At 52.6% G+C, this 22,536-nt stretch overlaps 2 long non-coding RNA genes across 4 annotated transcripts in view; one reads left to right on the top strand and one right to left on the bottom strand.

The window, feature by feature from the left end:
* Positions 1-8,896, bottom strand: part of LOC121074074 — a 191,803-nt gene extending 182,907 nt beyond the window's left edge. The window contains exons 1-3 of one of the 3 annotated variants that reach the window (XR_005822090.1): positions 8,421-8,896; positions 5,143-5,214; positions 4,425-4,515 (exon numbers count right to left, since the gene is read on the bottom strand). This is a non-coding gene — a long non-coding RNA (uncharacterized LOC121074074). Of the gene's footprint in view, positions 1-4,424; positions 4,516-5,142; positions 5,215-6,013; positions 6,263-8,420 lie in introns of those variants that run through there. The other 2 variants (XR_005822089.1, XR_005822091.1) reach the window with 2 other exon arrangements.
* LOC121074075 lies at positions 6,072-8,426 on the top strand. Its single transcript, XR_005822092.1, has 3 exons — positions 6,072-6,267; positions 7,001-7,163; positions 7,388-8,426. It is a non-coding gene; the product is annotated as an uncharacterized LOC121074075 (long non-coding RNA).
* Positions 8,897-22,536: the final 13,640 nt, after the last annotated feature.

Below are 22,536 nucleotides of genomic sequence, written 5' to 3'. Positions count from 1 at the left end.
CTAGTTGCAGTTCTCCAGAGAAGAGGGGGAACTCAGCAAATCTGGCACCACAAGCCCAGAAAACAACACACAGTTCAGACTCCATTCAGAGACAGAACAGGATAAGAACAGATGGGATCTCAGATATCTGAAAATTTCTGCTTTCTTCTCATAAGCATCATTACAGAAGAAAAAAAAAAAGAAAAAAGAAAAAAGGTTGTTGCCAGAACCCTGTTTCAGGATTGTATCTGGATGAGATGATACCTGCTGCTGACATCCAAGGCAGTCCTTCCTTGACAATCAGCCCACAGGATCAATTCTTAGGAGAATTCTCCTGTATTTAAGCCCAGATAAATCAGGAATATCTCAAGCTGAATGGAGCTTAAGATAGAGGGGAGAATAAGGCCTATGATTTTAGAGGGGCTGGGTTAGAGGAAACAAATATACATTAGTCAAAGTTTCAGAACTGTCTTACTTCATTCAGCATTTCAATGCAAATCACAGTCTAAGTACAACAAAAAATAGTTGTGTAATCATCATAGTTCCCATGATTTCCCTGGCATCTGCCTCACCTAAACCAGGACTGCATTTGAGCAAGAGCAAAAAGACAGAGCCAAACCATATTACATATAACTCTGAAAAAAAAAAAAAAAGAGGTTCAATAGGATTTAGACAAACCCAAGAATAACCATTACATTGTGGAAAGTATTTGCCATTAAAACATTTTTCATTAAAAGTGGCATTTCTGAGACTTCTATCCTGCTGAAAAGCAATACCAGCCTCACGTCAGAAAGTCTGTAAGAAAAATTTCCATTGCTATAATTAACTTCTCTGTTGAGGTTGCATTGTTCCTCTTTTGCAGGAAAGCTCAGCAAAATTTCCATGGATTGAAGGCAGCCAAAAAGGTGTCCTGTCCCATTTTTAGGAGAAACTTGTGGTCGGCAAGACATCTAGGAGAGCTTTAAGCTATACAGAAGATGCGGAGCAAACAAGATCATCTACCCCACTGAAACCGGATGAGACTAAGCTCTGTAGGTTAGCTTCGATGCTGGAGCAGCTAAAAAGTACTCTTCTGGCCAACAGCTGCCACAGGAGCACAGCAGAGTCAGAGAAATAATGCAAGAACCTGGCTTGTACAGTATGTTCTTTCTCCTGATACATTTTTGTCTGCAAGCTTCATTACTGAACTGCAAAGCAAGATGTGAAGAGGCTACAGAACGAAGAGAGACCTCTGGAGGGGAACTAAAAGAAAACCCAAGATGTTCAAGCAAACCAGACCCCCACAGCAGCCAGTGCTAACCCAGCATGTTTTTAACCCTGCCAGTACTCCAGCAGAGACACTCATCCATGGATTGGTGCCATATAAACCCAGAACTAAGGAGCCCTCAGTCAGAGCACCAGGCAGGAGACAGTGGGAAGCATCGGTCTTGGCTCATCAAGAACCAAGCTCCTGCCAGATACATTGGGCGTCATTACAAGGGAAAGCTTTATTACTCTGATATTTGAAGGAAAAGAGCAAAATAAACCACTCTGGTTGTTAAAACACCCCCAGTTCTTAGGAATCGATCCCAAATGTAAACTCCCCTTTTTCAGATAGGTGCAGCCCTGAATGAGGCCCCAGTATCTACTTTCGGGTTACTAAGTCATTTGAATCATTAGACCAGCCACTACAAGACCCTGTCTCACATGGCATGTGACTGTGAAGCTTTGTGTTGCATTTCAGGGACGTGAAGGGGGAAGCAAGACCCTCCAGAGTAACACCTACAACAGAACCCAACTCCTGCACTGAGCCCAGTAACGTCCAACTGGCCAGGACATCTAAGGAAACATGCATTCTGTCTTTAAGACTAAAGATGAAGACTCCACCATTTCCCTTTGCAGCTTGTTCCTTGTTAGTTTTTTTTTAAAAAAAAAAAAAAGGAATGTGCTATAGTTTTACTTTGAGTTGTTTGCTATCCAGCCATTGTTTTTCTTTTTTTTTTTTTTCCCTGTTTCAGAAAAATTAAGAATTTTTCTCTGGGTGATGGCACTTCACATACTAAGTCATATCGAGCTCTTCTTCCTAAGTTGAGGATATTTAACTCTTTTCAACCTTGTGAGCTAACTCTAAAGTCACTGATGCAATAGTTCTGTTGATTTCTCCATTTCCTCTAAAAATATTGAACACATTCTCCCGCTTCTACCCCTTGATCTATCATTATTATAAAACTGCTGTGAATTGGGTGGGGAGGGTGCAGAAGCAAAGGAGAGAAAGAAAGCAAGCCTGGTTAACATCTCTCAAGAGGAACGCAAACAGAATTCTCCTGTGCTATGAACATGGAAATACATGTCAGCCCCAGGACTTTGTGCCAGCTAAACACCACAAACAGCTCAGAAACAGATGTATCTTGTACATATTCTTGCCCAGAAAATCATTAGATTGGGGAATGAGACACAGCTTGGCACAAGGACACGGGAGTTGTAAAGGTTGCAATGATAATGATTTCACTAGATTCATTGCTCAGGAAAGCCTTATTTCCTTTTGCCGTAGCAAAATTTTCTTACATTTCAGGAAACGGGTCAGAAACAGCCTTGCCGTTTAAGCTGGATATTTCCAGGATGCAGCTCTGTAGCTGACATGCCAGAGAGCTGGTCAAGAGATGACAAAGCAGTTGGTCTTGTTCCCAGCAGAAGACATCCTGCCCAGATACCAGGCATCATCTCAGCTCTTCCGCTCCAAAACCAAGCACACCAGAAATATGCTGATCCCCACTCCGCCAGCCCCTATACCAGATCTAATGCTGCCTTCTGCATCAAAGCAAAGCAAACTTGAGTAGCATCCATTTTTGTGGGCTCTAGTCTCCAAGATCCAGTACTGAAGTTGCCAGAGATTCTCTTTATAAAAGCAGTGTCCTGTTTTGCTTCTGAATCTTGGCCCAGCAAAACTTGATCTTTGGCACATCTGCCCTCTCTCTGCCACTTAAATATCACTGATACATGTAATTAACACCAGGTCGAACATACCACTCTAGCATTTTACAGTCTGGTTTCAGCTGCTGTACTGAAGCTCCTTGATTGGGACAAAGATGGGTAACTGACACCAGGACAAAGAAGGATCAAGAAATAACTGCAGAAGGATTTTTACCCAATCAGTGAGGATTTTAATCCATGTTTTAGCAACTAACTAAAGGACATGGAGGTTGTTGGAACACTGTCTAGTAGCGTACAACTTGTTTACACAAAAAAATGCCTCCTTATAATATATAATAAAATACAACTTAGCCCTAAATGATCCCCCAACCTAGAAACCAGGCCTAAATCTGAACAGTTATGATCCTGGCAGTCTGCCAAAGAGACAAAGCAGTCAAAAAAATCAATTTCAGATTTCTTCCAGGCCTAAGTGTATCCCACTGAAATATCTCCGTTCGAGCCCATGCAGAAGGAAGAATTCCCAGAAATCAGATGCTGCAAGCACATCCTTCTCCAAGAAGAAAGGGAATATTTTCAACATAGTTTCACAAAGTTATAGGACCCAGCTTGCTGAGTTAGTGTTTGATTACAATCCTAGCTACACATGATCTTCACAGCTCATTCACCACCCCCTGAGAAATACCTGCAGCAAATCAGCCCACCTGTCCTAAGACAACATGGCTGGGTAAGAAACAGAAAATCAAACTTGAGAAACACTTCTCCCACTGTGGACCACTGTAAGCAAGTCAGACCCACATACGTTGCTCAATAGGTTTCTTCCATGTGAAGCCTCAGATTCTGCTGCCTTACTGATCCCATAAGTCTACCTTAGTAAATGGGACAATTTAGCAGACAACCCAGTAAATGTATCTAGTCCCTTATCTCCAGAAGGCCTCCAAATGCCATGCTTAAAGGCCCACACAACAAAACAAAACAACATTTATTTGCAGCAAAGAATCCACTTTCCAATAAGTAGTTTGGATGAAAACACTTCAAAACACTTAAAAATACTTTGACACTATAAGTAGAAGTGACTGCCATCCATATCACATCAGTGCTCTGTTCTAGGAGGCCCATTCATCAGACAGGGAGAAAGTTAGCCCTAAGCAGTATTACAAAGAACTCAGCCAGAATGAATTTGTAAAACAATACAGGAAATCGAGGAACAAATATGAACATGGCAATGTTGTGTGAAGCACCACAAAGCAATAAAAATAAATATATTTCAACGATCAGCTTCACCTTTAGACTCATCTCTACAAGAACAGTAAGTATTTCTCACCTGTGAGTCCATGACAACTGGAGATTTTCCCAAGCTTTCCTGAAGACAGCACTGTTCAAGATGGACTTTTTTTCTGCCTTGTCTTTAGGACCTCACTGGTGTTATCAGACACTATTTACCCCCAGTAAGCATCCTCCAGGTGGAGACAAGCTATCTAGCTGCCTACCAGAGCTGTTGGAGCTTCCTCTTTTCATTCGGAATAAAGCATTCTTACCTTGTAATCCAGGTGCAAGCTTACAGCCAGACATCACAGCCTTGGTTGACCATGAATCCCACTGCCAGCCACCGCTGGCACCCCAGAGAACCTGGCAGAAGCCAAAACAGAACCAGGTTGCAAGCTCCCCAAGATGCTCCACTCCACCCAGGTCCCAGTCACCCAACAGTCACTAACATCTTTCTAAAGTGGTGGGTACGTCAAACGCGGACTGCCCTGGTAATGGAGGCTTAAAAGCTGCAGCCAACATCTTTGGAAATGGGTAGAGGAGTCCAGGGCAGGTTCTTCTCTTTCTCAAATGACATCCCAGACAGAGTGTCCTCCTAGAGATGGGGGTTGACACTTCAGGCAGATTCTGTTAGCTAACACTTTTCACCTGGGATACTCATAACTAAGCCTAAAATGGATCTGCTGGCAGTGCTCACCCCTTGCTGTCATATTGCTGGCACCTGGCCCTACCCTTGAGCAATAAAGCAGACAAAAGAAAAGTGAAAATTATGGGATGAACTCTAGGAGTAGCAATAGACTCCTGCTAAAGTTTCAGACCCTTCATTTGCAAATCAATTCTGGCTGACAGTATGGCAACTGGACCACAAAAGTCTTCCTTCTCCAAGAAAAAGAAAAATTACAGCCTTATTCCCATTGCCTTTTTTTTTTTTTTTTGATGTTCAGCACTAAAAGCTTTACCCAGACTACAACTATTTCATCACTGACTTACTTCACAGGAGGTTTGGAGGATCATCAGGAAAAAAAGGCAAGACTCTTCAGCAATATCTCTCCATTGCTCTGCCTAAAAAAAAATAGATATTGGAGTTTTAAAAAGGTAATGGAAGGATTTCTGAGCATGCAAGGTGAATTCAATAGAAAAACCCCAGTACAATTAAAGATATTTGGCCAAATCTTATTTTAAAAAGTCCCATTTCACCAAAACACAATTTTTTTCATCCTATATATTTCACAAAGTAACAGTATTTATTCTCAAAGAAAAAAAAAAAACTTTTATAAATACTTTGATCAATCAGACTAGGGGAGAGGGGCTAGTTTGCTGATATTACCTTTTTTCTTCTCTTTCCCCTACCATTTTAATACGGAGAAAGAAAGTACTGGTTATACACAAAAAGTACAGCTCATGCCTTCCCCTCCCTGTCCCCCATTAAAAATAGCTCCAGAAAGTGAATAAAACATTTTTTCCTTCCACAAAAAAAAATAAAATTTTCCAAAACAAATTTAAAATTAAAGCAACCCCCAGCCAGCTTCACATACTCATTATTAACCTGTCTCCCTCTGCAATTAGGGCTCCACATTTAAAACTCCTCTGACAGAGGCATAACAAACCAACATTAAGCTCGTTTATTGTTATTGCTCACTCAAAATTTCTGCTTTCCAGCTGAAACACCAGCCTGGATTCTCAGTCTCAGAAGAGCTAGACCCAAGGTCAGGATCCCTAATCTCAAAACCTCCTTTAACTTTACAATCAATAAATCCAGCATTTGTGAATGTTACAGATTATTTTCCAAGCTGTGGAGGGAGATTTCTTTCCTAACTGGAGAACAAGGAGAAGAAAATCTCGCACGGGATTTGCCACCAACCTAAATTTCCTATTCCTCCCTCTCCGAGCAGGACACACACCTCCTTCCTCTCCCACTGTCCCACACCTTGTACTGCAGCAAACCACTGCCTGCTGTGCACAACGGGCTATTTATAGGAAAGCCCCCTGTGGGTGGGGTCTGTTGTGACTTAGTGGGGTCTATTGTGACTTAGCGGGGTCTGTTATGACAGAGTGGGCCTAACACATACACACACACACACAGTTACATGGAGGGTGGCCACCAAGCTGTGCTAGGTAATGTCAGCGGCACTGCTGCCTCGGCTTTAGAGCAGTGCTGATTTGCAGGGCTTGGGTTCGTTAAATAATCTGTAGGTACGTGGTCCAAATTAGTCACACCTACTGCTTTCTGTGTGAGAGTCAAAGCCAGGCTGGATGCTGGCAAATTGCTCAGCGCTTTGCCGCAGCGCTTGGCCCAACTGCTGCCTCCCGCTTAGGGGCGGCCTGGGCTGATGGTTTGGCTGGGACGTTTGTCTCGACGGCGCTCAAGGAATAGAGGACTCCAGGCCAAGTCCTGCAGCAATTAAAGGCTTCAGTATTATGCCCGGTGGGATCCATGCTAAAAGTTCTGCAGAGCCTCGTCCAAGCGCTGGTCTAGGAAAGCGAGAGAGAAATTCCCCTGTCACAGTCTGCAGACGCTCGATTTTAGTTCATGACGGCCGCAGATTTATCAGAAGAGATGGGAAGAGCCGAACCTACCTGGCTGGAATCGCCATTCCCTGCTGAGCTCCTCAGCACGCGGAGTTTAAACCAGGTTGGCCTCAAGCCTCCTGGAAGCGAGCGTGGAAATTGCTCCGTGGCGGCTGAGGCCTAGCCAGGCCTTGGGCAGGCTCTGTGTGGTGTCTGTGGGGCTTTCCACCCAGAAGGGATAAGTGAAAGCTATGCTTATCGGTGTCTGCCTCCATCCTGCCACACCTCACTGGACAATTTTGTCTTCCCAATAACACGGGTCTTCCTCCTCTGTCCCCAGAAGCACAGACCAGATATGAAGGCCGAAGGACCAAGAGGTCAAAGGGTCTCCTTCAGCTCCACCTCCTCGAGGCTCTCCTGGACAACCCTGGGGGAAAAGCCCGAGCAGCCTCTCCTTCTGGTGTCCCAGCACATCTCAGCTCAGGCACCAACAGGGTTTCCAGGTGAATGCTCCTGAGGAAGCAAATCCTCCAGCCCACCCTCCACTTTGTGAAATAAAAGCCTGCAAAAACAGGCATCTACTGCCAACATTCATTTCTGTACATTGTCCCTTCCCTAGGTTGTTTGGAAAAGCCACTTTTCTCCACAGCTCCCTCGTATGCATTGCATCCCTCTGAAGGCCACGTCCAGTCCGAGCTAATTATTTCCCTTCTATGTCAATGTTAAGCTTTAACAGGGCCCAGAACAGCTCACTGCTGCTGGAGCTAGAGGAAAACAAGGACGCCTTTTGGCGCTTGCTCTCTGCGTGATCTCAGAGCGGTGAAGATGCCACGGGAGACACAGCCCGTGTGGAGCGTGCGAGGTGTGGGCAGCGGGGAACGGGGTTGGGGGGGGCAGCAGAAACCAGGGGGTGCGTGCATGGCTTGGTGTCCAGCTGCCACCACAGCACCTTTGGAAGCAGCTCTCTGAGCCTTGAGCCAGCCTTGTTTTACAAGCGTGAGGTCTTCCTTGTGTTATTTCAGGCACCATTTGCTGAGGCACAGCTGGGGTCCAAATAGCCGTATTTACAACCAAATGCAAATCTGCCGAGCCTCGCTGCACACAGGCACTGCACACACATCTACTGGAGTGTGGTGGGAGGAGAAACGGGTCGGTGACTCACTCCCCGATTTGCATTGCTTAATGTGAGACATGTGTGCCGCAGCAGCATCTGTGCCTCCCTCCTCAGCGCATCCACCCTGCCTGCAGACACACGACAGCTCTGCTGGCTTCTGGTGGCTCTCACAGGAGAAGATCAGAGGGTTCATTTGAGGCCGTCTAGACTATTTAAAACATACTACTCCGTTCCTTTATGTTACAGCAGCTTAGGAAATGCTGCTGCCCCATCCCTTCGCAGCACAGCAGCTGTGGGCTCAGGAGCTCGAACACAGCTTGAAAGCATTGCATCAACTTCACTGGCTTCCCTCAGGCCTCTATCTCTGCTTGCTTCACACTGATCAAAGCCAAGGGAAGGAAGAACAGCACAAACAGTTTGGAAATGCTGGATATTCCTCCAGTTTCCACATGACCGCTTTGGACTTGTCTTCTTGGTTTTCATAACTCTCCATGGACTCAACCATTGGTTTCATTCCTCAGTGCTTGGCCTCTTCCCCCCCTGCCCCACGACTCCTTGCAGCCGAGGGTCACTGGAGCTGCCGAGCCTCCCCAGGACCCCATCCCCATTCCCAACCCATGAGTCACTTCCCCTCATCAAACCTCACCTTTCAACATTCATTTGTCATCTGCTTATGATCTTCGCTCCATCTCCACAGGGCTTTCTACCAAGCACCATTCAGCCACAGCCCGTTGGTCCAGACAGGAGCGATGCTTCTGGTTTTAGCAGGAAACATGGGGGAGAAGACACCACACAAATGCACAGGGCTCAACCTCCCCTCCATGCAACCTGGCACAAGTTCTTGCGGAGATGGGCTGTCCTGCACCAGCTGAAAACCCAAACCATGCTGCAGGTGGCGTGAGCTTTCTCTTCTCTCAAGACAACACCATTGCTCGATGATCAAAAGTTGATTGGAAATGGAAACAAATCCACCTGGAAAAAAAAAATCAAACTTTTTTCCACCTCACATGCTTTGAAACTCTCCCCTTTTCTATGATTTTCATCATTAATTGAAGTTATTGTTATTTTAGGAAACCTTTTGAAATGTGCCTTTTGGTGAGAAAATGTAGGGTCTGGCCAATAAAAGAATTACTACCAGGATTTCAAATGCATAGTAAAAAATCACTTCTAATTTCATTTAAAAATACAATAATATAATTAATATTAAAATAGTTTCATAAAATTTAATTTTAAAATAGCTTAAAAAAAACTTTTTTTTTTTGTATGTAAAACACCATAGACCTTCAGGTCATCATGCTACGTGCTGCAGTGTGGGATTTTTGCCACTCTCAGCCCCTGGCAAGCAGCACCAAAGGGACTTCTCATCTGTGGAGTCCGTTTGGACCGCCTGGCTCAGTGGGCTGTGCTGGACACATCCCCTCTGGCTTTGTCTCATTTGAAGTTCTGACTCTCATGTGGTTTGTGCTCAGCAAAGCAACCCGTATTCTTCTTTCTCTGCGTGGAATATGAATGGCAAAATCCTCTGTGAACACAGTGGATGTTCAACCAAAGTGAGCAAAAGCATGACCAGCCCTGGGATTTTAGCGTGTGTAATAAACCATACTTAGAGTCGGAGCAGAGGTAGTCCAACAGATGTTTTTGCTCCTTCCAAACCCTCATGGGGTCTCTTCCAAAGGCCCCAGGCTCCAGCCAGCCATCTCCACCAGCCATCTCTTCCAATAGGCCAGAGACACCTGTAGGAACTCACACAGCAAGGATTGTCTATCTGCACACACCCCAGGATATAAGAACATCCTCCTTAATTTATGCCACCTCCTGACTGTGAGCTCAGCCCCCGCAGGTGCTGCCCAGGGCCGTTTGTATGAGCCTGGAGCTACGGCACACACATGACCTGCAGCACAGCCTCACATGGCCACCAGCCCAGGCCCTTGACCAAAAAACCCAGGCTATGTTGGTGTCTTGAGCTGCTTCTCTGTGGCTCTCAGGCACCTCCATTTTCCCCTCCTCCGTATTACACCGACTCTCCCCAAACGCACCTTCCTTCATACAAAGCCCAAGCCTTTGCCAGGGTTCGGTCTGATGACCACAGTTGGGATCCTTCATCACCTCCAGCTTGGAGGATGCCGGTGAGGAAAGTGAGATCCCTGCCAGGGACATGGGACTGCCCAGCTAGGGATGCTCCTCTCGGTCCCTGGAGATGGGGGACAGGGACACGGGGACACACAGGGAACTTGCGGCCAAGGGGATCGGACGGGGCATGGGAGAGTGCCCCATGGCCCGCCCCGAGCACGTCTGCCCCGTCCCCACCTCAGCAAGCCGGAGATGAATTACTGGGGACAGCTGAGACAGGAGGCAAATGGCATTGCGCTGAAGCCGAACAAGGCCTGTGACTGCGCGCTGTGGGATCCTAAATATTTTGAGAGCAAAGGTCAGGAGAACAGGACACTCCTCGGCGGTGATTTTCCTCCCGCCCCCACCAGGCTGCAATGCCTGGAATGACCTCGGGCATCGGCCAGAGCCAGCGATGGGGCACCAGGGCTGGTGGTACCCACGGGCAGGCCCTCAACCTCCACTGCCAGCACCCAAAACGGCGCCCATATGTATTTATGATGGTCCCGATGTCATGCAGCATGAAGCCAGGAGAAAAGCACACTCCGGCACGGCCGCACCCTCAGCAGGACACGGTGGGAGCCGATCCGCACCGCCACGTCCCTGCGGCCTGCTGGCCAGGCCTCCGGCCGCTGCCAAAATAAACACTCGGGCACGGTGGCGCTGACATTTGCTGTCCGCCAACAGGCGCTGGGTGAAGGAGGCAGCCGTGGTATTTTTTGCAGGCCGGTCACGAGGTGGGAGGCAAGCTGCTCGGCACGGGGCGTCCGGGATCACAGCCGTCCCCGTGACTTTGTGGTTGTCCCCAGCACACTGCTGGCCACCTCCACACAGCCCTCGGTCCCCTCCGTGCCGCACGTGATGGCACCAGGTGTCTCCATGGGGCTGAACATCTCTTGCCAGGTTTGCCCTCCTCATGCTGGCATCTTCAAGGGAGCTGGCAGCTCCTGCTGGCTCTTTGTGTGCTTGGGAGGTAAAAAGGCATCTTGGGGGTGACTAAAGGGACGAAGAAGTTGATGCTGGGAGCCCCAAGGGCCCCGCGGAGGATGGGAAGGATCGGTCGATCAGCTCAGCAAGCAAAGTTTCTCTGCAGATTTGCTGCTGAGCTGTCGGGCAGATGAGCGAGGCCAGCTGGGCGGAGGGGAGGCAGGCCTGTCACTCCTTGTCTGTGCGGACGTCACCCTGCGAGCAGCCTCACGGCTCCTGTCCTCCCCCAGAGGCCGGAGGAGATGTGCAAGCAGAGGACGCCAAGGCGCTCACATCCCAGCCAGCTGCACCATCAGATGTCTGACGGAGAATAGGGGACATCACAGGGGACAGGGAGAGGTTCAGACAAGGACACCCACCCCAGGGTGCCGGCTGAAGCTGCAGCCTTTCTCCTGCGTCCCAGTTCCCTACCCCCATCCTGGCTGGGGATTTGGGAATCAGGTAAGATCTGCTGGTGGAGCGCCGGCATCCCCGGGATTTCCCCCGGAGGGATGGCTGGGGACACAGGAGAGTCCCCGGGAATGCAGTGCCAGTCGATTTTGCTCTGGGAGAGAAGCCAGAGCTGAGCACAGCTGCCGAAACACGGGCTTTCCTCACGAGCAGGCTGCTGTCCCACTGCCCCTGCCCGCTGCCAGGGGGAGATTTGCCACATCCACCTCACACCTCAAAACCCCGCATGTCAGGGAGAGGCACCAAACCACCCTGCCAGAGCCCCAAATGCCCAGGGTTTAGTTACCCAGATAATTCAGCTTGGTGTGAAATCAAGGGGGTTATTTTGTAGTTATTGCACCAGACAGGTTAAGGCATCCAGAAAGAACTTCTTCAGCGCCTTTTTGTTATCCATCAAAGTCAGGGGGCTGCACATTTTTGAGCTGAACTGAGCATGAAACAAGTTGCACGGGTGACTTAAAAAGCACATCCTTCCTTTGACACTCAGAGAGCACTACAGAAGTGGTCAGGACTCTCGGGGTGCAAAAGGGAAACTGAGGCACGGAGCAGCAAAGCATCACCCCAGGAACCGAGCACACCTCCGCACCCCAGCCCCAGGACCATCCCAAATCCCCCTCGGCACGGCTGGGCAGCGCCCATCCGGTCCCCAGCTCCTGTCCCCAGGCGGGCACAGGCGAAGAGGGCTGGGGGCACCGAGGGCACAGCCCTGGCACGCAGCGGCGCGGGCGAATGCCTTGAAGCCGCTGGATGCTTCTCACAGCTGCAGAACAAATTCAATAACAATAATACGAGCGATGCCTTTTTAATAGGCGCGGGGTGAAAAGAACCCAGCGAGTCAATATTTGTGGACGAAAACAAAATAAGCCGAGCTGTTAGCGCAGAGGAATGCAAGGGAGGCCGGGATGCGGCCGGGGTAATTATTATTTCATCTGCCAGAGAGCCGTGGTCCTGCCCGGACGCGGGGCAGGGGAGAGGCGAGGGCAGGCAGCTGGGGCAGAAAAGAGCAAATGTTTTCACTGCGGCAGCAGCAGGCGTGCGGCTGGGGATGGACTGCTCAGCGCTCCGTCTGCCGGAGGTTTAGCGCTGCCCTGGCCCAAGTATTTAATGTCAGCGGCTGGAATGTGCTTAACACAACATTTTACAAGGGAACATTAGTCAAGCATCTGCACTGACAGAGCGGGGCAACGATAAGGAGCCGGCGCATGGGAGCTGCGGGGAGACGGCTCTGGTTTCAGGCTCGGGGAGGGAGCGCTGTGACGGAGGGCAGGGCTGCGGAGCTGGTGCTGAGGGGGCACAGTGTGGGACACAGAGCCCCAAAATCAGTTTGTCCCTCCTGCCAGGCACCGTATGGGGTGGCAGTGCCACGCCAACAGCGGGGGTCCCGCTTCCTTCGCCCCCCAGGTACCGCATTTGCTGCCTCAAGTTGCATGGCCTGAGAGCCCTCCTCCAAACTACCTGCAAGGTGGGATTTGGGGAAAACTGTCCCAAAACTGTCCCCTGCCACTCTGTAGCCCTTGTTTGCAGGTGTAACAGCTTTCGGCTGCCCCTGGGTACTAGGTGCAGGCAGGCGCTTTGTGCAGCTCAGGCTTTGCTCCTCTGCAGCAGGGGCTCTCCAGACCCGAGGCAGCACAAGAGCAGTGAAGGCAGCCCCGGCACGGGAGTGTCCGTCCCTAAGCAGCAAGAGGGAGATGTGCCACAGCCTGGAAGTCTCCCAGAAACTGGGTCCAGGAACCATTAGTCAGCTTTGCCCGAGACCTGAAAATGGCACCACCCTCCATCTATTCCTGGAGCTATCCCTGTTCATTAGCCTTCTTGGCCCCCAGGCTTAAAAAAATCCCCCGGTGTCATGACTCCTTAATAAGATGTCATCTTCAGCCATGACAAACACGAGCGCTTGGTAAATAATAGCCCTGCCACGTAATGTCACGCCTCTCCCATCTGCCGGAGCAATGGCTGTGCCTCTCTCACCTGCCACCCGCTCCCGGCTGCTCCTCCACGCCAGCCAAGCCAGCGCTGCCTGGCCACGGCTCAGCCACCCGCCGCCTCCTTGGCCCCCCGGGCAGCTGCTGGGCTCCGTCCGGGGGCAGGCGGGGGTTCGGGGGGCTCTGCCGGGGAGGAAATGTGCTTCAACACAGCTTGGTGCTGGCACCCGCATGGGGAGAGGGTTAGCATGCATCCTGCAGCCACAGGGCTTCCTCTCCTTCTCTTCCGTCCTCTTTTTTTCTCTTCTCTTTTTTCTTTTTCTCCTCCTTTTTTTTCTTTCTTACTGTCTTCCTTTCCTTTCCTTTCCTTTCCTTTCCTTTCTGCTCCTTTCCTTTCCGCTCCTTTCCGCTCCTTTCCTTTCCGCTCCTGTCCTTTCCTTTCCTTTCCTTTCCTATCCTTTCCTTTCCTTTCCTTTCCTTTCCTTTCCTTTCCTTCCCTTTCCTTCCTTTCCTTTCCTTTCCTTTCCTTTCCTTTTTCCTTTCCTTTTTTCCTTTTTTTCCTTTCCTTTTTCCCTTTTTCCTTTCCTTTCCTTTTTTTTTTTTTTTTTTTTCTTTCCTTTTTTCCTTTCCTTCCTTTCCTTTTTTCCTTTCCTCCTTTTTTCCTTTCCTGTCCTTTTCCTTTCCTTTCCTTCCTCCTTTCCTTCTTCCTGCTGCCCGCAGCCCTGTTTGCAGCACAGTCTCTCTGCTCTCTCTGCAACCCCATTTCCAAAACCTTCCCAAGCATTGCTTCAGAACCAAGCTGCAAGATTTGAACAAGCTGTCCCTGGCAATCTGAGGACAGAGTTCCCCTTCTCCCCCCATCCTCTCCCACCAGAGGCCATTAACCCCTTTGTGCCTCAGTTTACCCCCCTGCAAACCTGTCCCAATGACCCAGAGCAGACCTGCTGCCGTGGGACTGGGCTTTCCACACTGGTCAGCTGTTGGCACTTAACTCCTTGTCCTGGTTTCAGTTAGGACAGAGTTAATTTTCCTCCTAGTAGCTGGCAGGGTGCTATGTTTTGGATTAGAATGAGAAGAGCGCTGATAACATGCTGATGTTTTAATTGTTCCCCAAAAACCTGTGTCCTCTGAGCCATGGAGAGGAGACACTGCTACACCACTATTAAAAAACCGACATGCACTGATCGAAGCTGTCTCTAGGCAGGGGAAGGATTTCAGGACGTATAATGCCCTCAGCCAGAAGTGACTGTAGACGCTGCCTCTACGAGATGTCTTTTTTTACCCCTCCCTTTCCTGTGGAACTTGGGTTACACCAAGTGCGTAAGGGACAGCAGGACGTGGCATTGCTTCTTGCCATGAAAGCTAATAGGGCCGAGGCTGCTTTCATCAGGAGTGTAATCAGAGCCCTGGATAATGTTTTAAAAGGCACAGCAGCTTCAAGTGCAAGCAGGGATTTATTAGTGAAAATGAAACCAGGCTCAAGCCCTTGCGAGCCTTATTTTAAGAGCCTGGATGAGAAGGGAGCGGGCTGACGGGGCGGCTTCGCCCCCGGGTTGCCGGTACAGCCTCGGCTGCCCCACTTGGCCTCGCTGGGCTTCAGCTCTGCATCCGCACAGGGCGAGAAGATCCCCCCCCGCTGCTGGGGGCATGCTTCTGTAAAAAGAAGGGTCACTTCCAACCTCTGCAGTTCCTTTGGGGTCCCAGCAGGACCCAACGGCGTGGCCAAGGGGTCCCAAGGATCCCACAGGCTGAGAGAGCAGCCCTGGGACTTTCTGCAGCTCCAGCATCACCACTACCTCTCTTTTGGAGAGAGGAGGAAACTTGCAAAGAAGCGAGCAGCTTTGCATAAAGCCTATAGGAGAGGCTTTCCCGGCCTCAGGTGCCCCTGCCATCTGCGCACATAAGAAACCCTTCATAAGGTTCTCATTTCCTCTTTACCTTTTTTATATAGCCCATAATAAGATCCCTAATTTTAATGGACTGTATGGATCTCAGTAGCAGGGAAAGGCTCCAGCAGAGAGGCTTTAACCCTCAGTTTCATCACGATCGGCAACTTGGCACGCCAGGTGCTGGTAGGGTTCCTGCGGCCACCTCCACCCAGGCCCTCCCTGGCCTCCAGGAGACGCTCAGCGTAGGTGTCCTGTGTAGTGCTGATGGGAACAGGCTCCTCTCCCTCAAATGACTATGAAAAAGTGCAAGAAAAATTGCAAATACATTGCCAAATCGGAGGCATGGGGTGTGTTGGGATGCAGGGGGAGCTGGGCTTGTTTGGCCAGAGGAGATGAAGACGTGACCCTGGGTGACTCCAAGCGGTCTCCTGGCAGGGCACCAGGCCAGGTGTGGATATGCGTGTTTAGATCCGTGGCGCAGAGGCAGGGCAGAGCCCAGCCCAGCTTGGAAGTGGTGCTGGTGTCCCTTGCGTGGGGCACAGCTCCCCTGGGACACCAGCAGCCCGGCTGGGACCGCAGCGCACGGGAGCTGGTGGTTACTGCAGAGGAGGGGGAGCAAAGCCAGGCAGCAAAATGCAAGGAGCACGTGTCAGGGGATCTGTTCTGCCTTGTGACAGCTCCCTTCTCCCGGAGCTCCTGGACAGGAGACAAAACGTGATTTCTTGCTCCTTCCACTCAAAGGCGGCTGTGAAAGTCTGATTTATGCTGAACGCTCTGGAAAAGAAAAAAGCTTGGCTGTGGAACCAAGCACAGCTCCCAGCCAGGAAAACCTTGTATGGGATCAACACGTTTTAACCATGCAAATCGAATTTGGGTCCAAACAGAGCCCTGTTTCATGACTTCTGCCTCTCCCTTCCTCGCTGCATGGGGCCAGGCTACCTCTTCCCCAGACAAGTCCCCACGTCCACTCCCTGGGGCAGGGACACACAGGGATGCTGCAGACAACTCCTTTTGTCTTTTTTCTTTTCTTTCCTTTTCCAAGGTGCAGCCAAACGTCTCACAGCTCCATCCTTCACCGAGATGATTTCCAGCTGCTGAAATGCACTGGATGAGGTCCACCCGCCTGGGAGCCTGTCACTGAGCAAGGTCTTGTTCTGTGCGACCCCAGCAGCACGGAGCAGTGCACCCAGGGAGCTCAGGAGGCCCAGGACCTGGTGTCCCTGCCAGGACCATCCCTGAAGCACATCCCCACCTATCTGGCTCACAAGGCAGGTACAGCACGGCCTGAACAAGCCCCTGACGCCCCTTGACATCCACCAGCATTCAAGGTGCACAGTGATAGAAGGCGAGGCAACAAACACAAGCTGCAGATAGAAAAGATTTGTAGGCAGAGGGACTGGAGAGGTGGGCATCTCCCTCCTTGGAGACATTCGGAACTTGCCTGCACAAAGCCCTGGGCAAACTGACCCTAGCTGGCTCTGCTTTGAGGGCTGTTGGACCAGAGACCTTCAGAGGTTCCTTCCAACCTAAATCATCCTGTGCTCTATACCCACAGCACTGAGATGCTCTTTCATCGTCTAGAGTTCTACAAGCCTGCCCAGGTATCCTTCCTGCTTCTAAATCAGCAGGATCCTAATCTTCCCTCGTGATTTTATTCCTTAATTCATTTACCACAATCCCATAGTATGCGGCTGGAGGAAAAGGAAACGACACAGCAAAGCAAACAGAGAAATGCAAGCAGTGCCCCTGAGAATAGTATATTACTTCTCTTCTTTCCTGTTTGCCTTCCTGCCGGTCCGCTTCCATGAGCATTTGTGGGATTTCATCCAAAGCTCCAGTATCTCCTCTCCAGCCGTGGCTGGTGATGGATGCTTAGAAAGAAAACATCAGGAACGGTGAGCCCAGAGCAATCCTTTCCCCGCTGCACCCTGCCAGCCGCTGGCAGCCGTGGCTTCAAGGGCATCTGGCACTAAAGGCCACCTCGTGCGCTTGGTGGTTGCCCAGAGAGCCGTCCTCCACCACCGGCTGGAAGCCCCATCCCAACCCACCTCTGTTTTGGGGCTGAGAAGCTGCTGGTGGAGTGAGAGGCACAGCAGAGTGAGTTTTATGGGGTGCCCCGGGGAAAGGCATTTCCCTTCCCCCTGTGAAGTGGGCTGCGTGCTGGAAAGGGACCAGCATCACCCGGAGCTCTGCGCGCTGCTGCAGACGCGGAGCCCGAGGGGTTTGTGCCTATTCTCCCTGTCCTCTTTTTTTTTCCTGTGCCCCCGGTCCCACCCCGATCTCAGGAATTCACTAAGAAAAGCCATCTCGGAGGTAAAACCCAAACCCCTTCCCCTGACAGGCAGCGCTGGGACGCTTCTCGGCAGCGCGGTGACTCAGCCCGGGCCATTGTTCGCCCGCAGAAGTGCCACGCGTCTTCACCACGCGTGTTCAGGTTGAAGAGCCCTTTGTAGGCAATTTATCCCCCGAGCCAGAATGGGAGCGTTTTACACTTTGCTCTCCCATTGTGCTGCCGGGAGAGAGCTCCGCACATGCACACGCGTGTACACACACACACGCACGCGCGCGCGCGGGGCAGAGCCTGCAGGAGCAGCAGCCGCAGCCAGCACCCTGCTGCCGGGTGAAAGCATCGCGCCCTGGGCTGGCAAGGGTGCCGTGGGGTGCTGAGCACCCTGGGCCTGGATCGGGGTGCTGGGGGACAGGGCGTGGGCACACACGGTGAAGGGAGGCCGTGACACGCAGGGAGTCCTGGTTCTGGGGGGGGTGATGGGGATGCTCCAGGCGAGTGCTTGGTCCGAACCCACGTGTGTCCCCGCCGCTCGGCCGCAGTCGCGTGTGCCAACGGAGTGAGCTGAAGCGAAGCTTGGCGCAGGAAAACAAACCCCACGCATGCTCACCGCCACAGCCCACTGGTGAAGCACGTGGTGGCCGTGGGAATCCCCCTCCGTGGCCTTTTTGGGTACACGGAGCTCACAGGGGAGCAGAGCTGAGGATGCCTCCGTGCCCCTGCTCTGACACGCGGGGCTGGCTTAGACCTCGGTGGAGCTTTGAGAAGAGGTAGAAGTATGTATTTCCCCAATAATCTGAACACTTCGGCAAATGTTTTCCCTCAGTGGGACGTAGCTGTGGAATCCGGGGACCGTGGCTGTTGCCAGCCGATCTGAGAGCAGAGCGTGGGAAGCCAGGCCAAGTGCAACAACTGCCAGGACAAGAAAGGGATCTGGAGGGGTTCGGGGATAGGAGAGGATTTTTTAATTTCTTCGTCTCTTCGGTGTAGTTTCTTTATTAATATTTACATGTCAGAACCAGCAAAGCACACCTCCAGATCGCACACGGGATCTTTTCCTCCTTACTTGGGCAGCCGACCATGCAGGCGGGGCAATTGTGCAAACCAAGAGGTGTGCCAAGCCCACCGCGCCGACGGGAAGGAGAAAAAACTCCGGTTATTTGAAACACGTGTCCTAACAGGGGGGTTCGCCTCTCCCCTGCATTTGATGGAAAGCCCTGCCGGAGCACCAGGCTAGCCCCAGCTCCGGGCCACCCTGGGCCACCCATTGTCACCTGCACTGCCACCCCCACTGCCACCTTCCTGTTCCCCCTTTCTAATGCATTTGCAAGGTTTCAGCCCAAGTTTTCGAGGTTCTCAGTTGCGGATTTAACGCCGCGTTCCCACCCTCGATGCTTGGTGAGGGGATGGAGGGGCGCTCGGGACAGCAAAGGGCTCGGCCACCCGGCCCCTGCACCCAGCTTGGCATTGCCCCAGCAGCCCAAACCCCGGTGCCAGCCCTGCCTGGGGGCCCCCGATCTCCCAGGAGGTTTGGCGAGGCGATGTGGGTGCCTCAGCTCGCAGCGAGGGCAGAGAGCAACGCGGGGCTGCGGGAGGTAACGGGAGCCAGGAGGTCTTCCCGACTGCTCCGAGGGCAGAGCCAAGCCCTTCAACTGAAAGCCCTTGAGGGAGAAGAGAGGATCTTCCCTCGAGTGTCGGGCGCGTTTCAGCACCTTGTAACTACTGACGTCCTCCCTCCTGGCTGCGTCCTCAGCCCTGCACAGAGCCGAGCGCCGCAGCTGGATTGGCCAGGGGAAGGCAGGATCCAGCCTCAGGTGTGCGTGTGGCCTCAGAGCCTCCTCCTGCTGCCATCCCTTGGCTCAGCCGACGTCTGCTGACGGGGACACGCAGGGGATGCGGCCGGCCCGGAGCAGCACAGCCCCAGCTTAACCCTGGCCCTTGCTCCAAGCTGCCGGGAGCAGCAGAGCATAGGAAAGGGGACGGGGTGTCCCCGGTGGCCAGTGACCCCCATGGAGCAGGGTGGGGGACTTAGGGCTGGTCTCACCTTCACCAAGAAACAGGAGGATTTTAGCAGCACCACCACCTCCTGCCAGCCGGGCTCACGGCTAGTAAAAGCGTCTGCGTTTAGAAAGGGAGTAAATAGAAAGCTCCTGGGGCTATTTGGCACACGGATCGGGGAGAGGGGGTGAGCACAGGCGTTTTCCTGAGCAGCCCCAATACCTCCGGCCTCCCCGTGGGGCCCTGGGAAGGAGAGGCGCTTGCTGGCGGTTGCGGTGCACATCCAGGCTGCATCCCCTGCCCTGCTCAGCCCTCCTGGCTCCTGGCACCTGCCAAGGGCAGGGGGGCTCGGGAAGGGTTAAACCTGGCTGGGTTCTCCCAACCTGCCAGCGAAACGCCTGGGGCCGGTGCTGCTGGTTTGCGCCGGGATCCAAGTCTGCCTTTCGCCTGCGCCCACCCCCCTTTTAAAGCCAGGGGATGCCCCGAAAGGCGTGCGAAGTTTGGGGGCTGCCGGATTGATCCCTTCCATCCCGGGAAGGAAAGGGGCATCGCGGGAGGGATGCAAGGGGAGTCAGATCCCACCTGGGGATCCTTTTGGATACCCCCGGGGCGGCTTTTGGGGTGGGCCCAGCAGAGATCCCAAAACGGGGGGTGCCGGAGGGTGGCAGTGGGTGGTGGGACGTGACTCGGGGGGCGCAGACCGTAACAATTCCGGGGGGGGGCATGCACCGAGACTGAGCCCCCTGCCCATTCCCGGGGACTGAGGGTGGGCAGCGGTGCTGGAAGGATTTGGAAAGGGGGGGGATCGCCGCCCCTGCGCCCTGATTCCTCCTTCCCAATATTACCGACGGGTCAGGTTACACCGAACAAATGGGGAAGCAAGGCAAAATCGGGGGGAAAATACTGTCTCCGATTGATGGGGAAAAAAAAGAAAAAAAGAAAAACGGAGGGGGGAGCAAGGAGGGAGATTTTCAAGCCCTGTGCCAGTGCCCCTGGCAGAGCGATCAGCTGGGGACGGGCTTTGGGGTCGCTGCTCCCCGCTCCGGGCGCGGGGGTTTCTTAGGGCAAGTCTGCAAAAGCCATTAGGACTTTTGCGCCGGGGCACTAGAAAAGCAACGCAGACACCACTCACTTTTCTAAATAAACATTAGTCTTAAAAAGTTTGCACTGCTGACCCCCGCAGCTCTGATTACTTGTAATTCTCTGAACCATATTTTAAGACTTCAAACTCCTTTTTTTTTTTTCTTTTTTTTTTTTTTTTTCTGCTGGGGAGGGGGAGAGGATTTGGTCGGTTCCTGCCCGCAGCCGTGCCACAGATGTGCTGCTGGTGCTGCGGGCTCCGGGGGCGGGGGTCCTCCCTTTTTCTTTTTTTCTTCTTTTTTTTTTTTTCCCTTCTTTTTTTTTTTTGCTTTATTTTGGAGGGATTGAGACCACCTTCGCGACGCGGCTGCGGCGATGCTGAGCCCTCCTCGGGCTCCCCGGGAGGCGGGCGGGCTGCGGCCCCATCCCCGCCGGGCTGCGCCCCCCCCGGGCCGCCCCCAAACCCCCCCGGCACCTTTTCTCCCCCCCTTTCCCCATACCCCCAAAGCGGCCACATCTCCTTGGCGCGGCGGAGGCAGCTGCAGCGAGGTATCATCAGTCTAATTGGAAGGGGTCACATGTTAAACCCTCGCTGTTGTTCGCGGTAATGTAGCTGTGTCCCTCGGTTGCACATTTCCCGATTTCTCTCAAACCCACCATTGTCACAAGGTTCACTCCACGAGGAGTGATCCGATGGGTTGCCACGGCAACTATAAGGACATTAAAATAGAGGCGGCCACCGCCGCGGCGAGCAGCGGGGATGCGGCGCCCCCGGGGGCTCCCCTCCGCATCCCTCGACACCCCCCCCCTCCAATAATAAAAAAATAAAAAAATAAAAAAAATAAAAAATAAAAAAATAAACAATTGGGAGCAGCCCCGGCAAACAAAAATAAAATTAACCCTCAGCGCTCCGGATGCTCCGGCCCCGAAAATCGCAGCGGCAACCGGCTGCCAGCAGTCGGGAGGGTGCTCGGGGTTTCCTTCAGCCTTCCCCTGGAAAGCGGCTGAATTAAAGCGAAATAAACCCGGTCGGAGCAAGGCGAAAAGAGCAAAGAAACTGGTACTCGGGGTCGTAATTTTTTTTATTATTATTTTTTCTTTATTTTTTTTTTTTTCTGTGAGCAGAGCAAACGGTGCAAACGTGCCGGTTCCAAAGCCCCCGCACGGCACCTGCGGGTTGGGTGGCGGGCGCCTCTCCTTCGGGCCGGCCCCGCACCGAAAACCCGCTTTCTGCAACTTCTTTTTCAGGGAAACGAGCGTTTCCGATCGGTTTGCCCCGACCAGTCCCCTTCGCCGCTTTCGCCCCGTTTTTTTCCCCTCGAAAGCGGGCCGAGAGGAGCCGTTCGAAGAAGGCCCCGCGACCCCAACCAGCACAAGTCCCCCGCACGTCCCCACGGCTATTCCCCGGCTGTTCCGTCCCCGGCGCGTAAACCAGCGCAGATGCGGGAGGGCTGCGGGACAGGAGAGGGGAAACTCCGGGAAGGGCAGCTCCAACACCGCCTGCCTCTGGCGGGTGGTCCCGGGGCGGGGGTTTGGCGTGGAGGAGGATGCTCTGCTCCGCTGCTCCTCTGCTCCTCTTCCCCTCTTCCCTCCCCGGGATTTCAGCGCCGCTCCCCAGCCCCGAGCGTTTTTCCCCCGGGCAGGATGAAGGGAGAAGAGGGGAGAGCTCCGCTCCGAGCTGCGTTTTCGTTTCCTCCGCCGCCATGTGCCTGGCACCTGCCTGCGGTCGGGGGGGGTGGGGTGTGGGAGGGGGCAAAACCCACCTCCGGGCAGCCCCCGGGTTAGCGGGGGGCGGTTTGGGGCCGGTATTTGCTTTTGCGGGTTTTATTTTCCGCGGTGGTTTTCTCTGCCCCCGAAATCTGCAGCGTGCCCTTAGCTGGCAAGGAAAGGGAAAAAAAAAAGGAAAAAAAGGGAAAAAAAAAAAAGGGGGGGGGGGTCGGAGGGGGTGGATTTGGGCGCAAACCGCCCCGGAGCCGTCGGGGCTGAGACCCCGAGAGGGGCTGCGGGGCCCGGAGCTCGGGGGATGCGGGCTCCGGGGGG

Source organism: Cygnus olor, chromosome 8, assembly GCF_009769625.2.
Source record: "Cygnus olor isolate bCygOlo1 chromosome 8, bCygOlo1.pri.v2, whole genome shotgun sequence".
Lineage (NCBI taxonomy): Eukaryota > Metazoa > Chordata > Aves > Anseriformes > Anatidae > Cygnus > Cygnus olor.
This window is presented reverse-complemented; position numbering and strand designations above follow the sequence as displayed.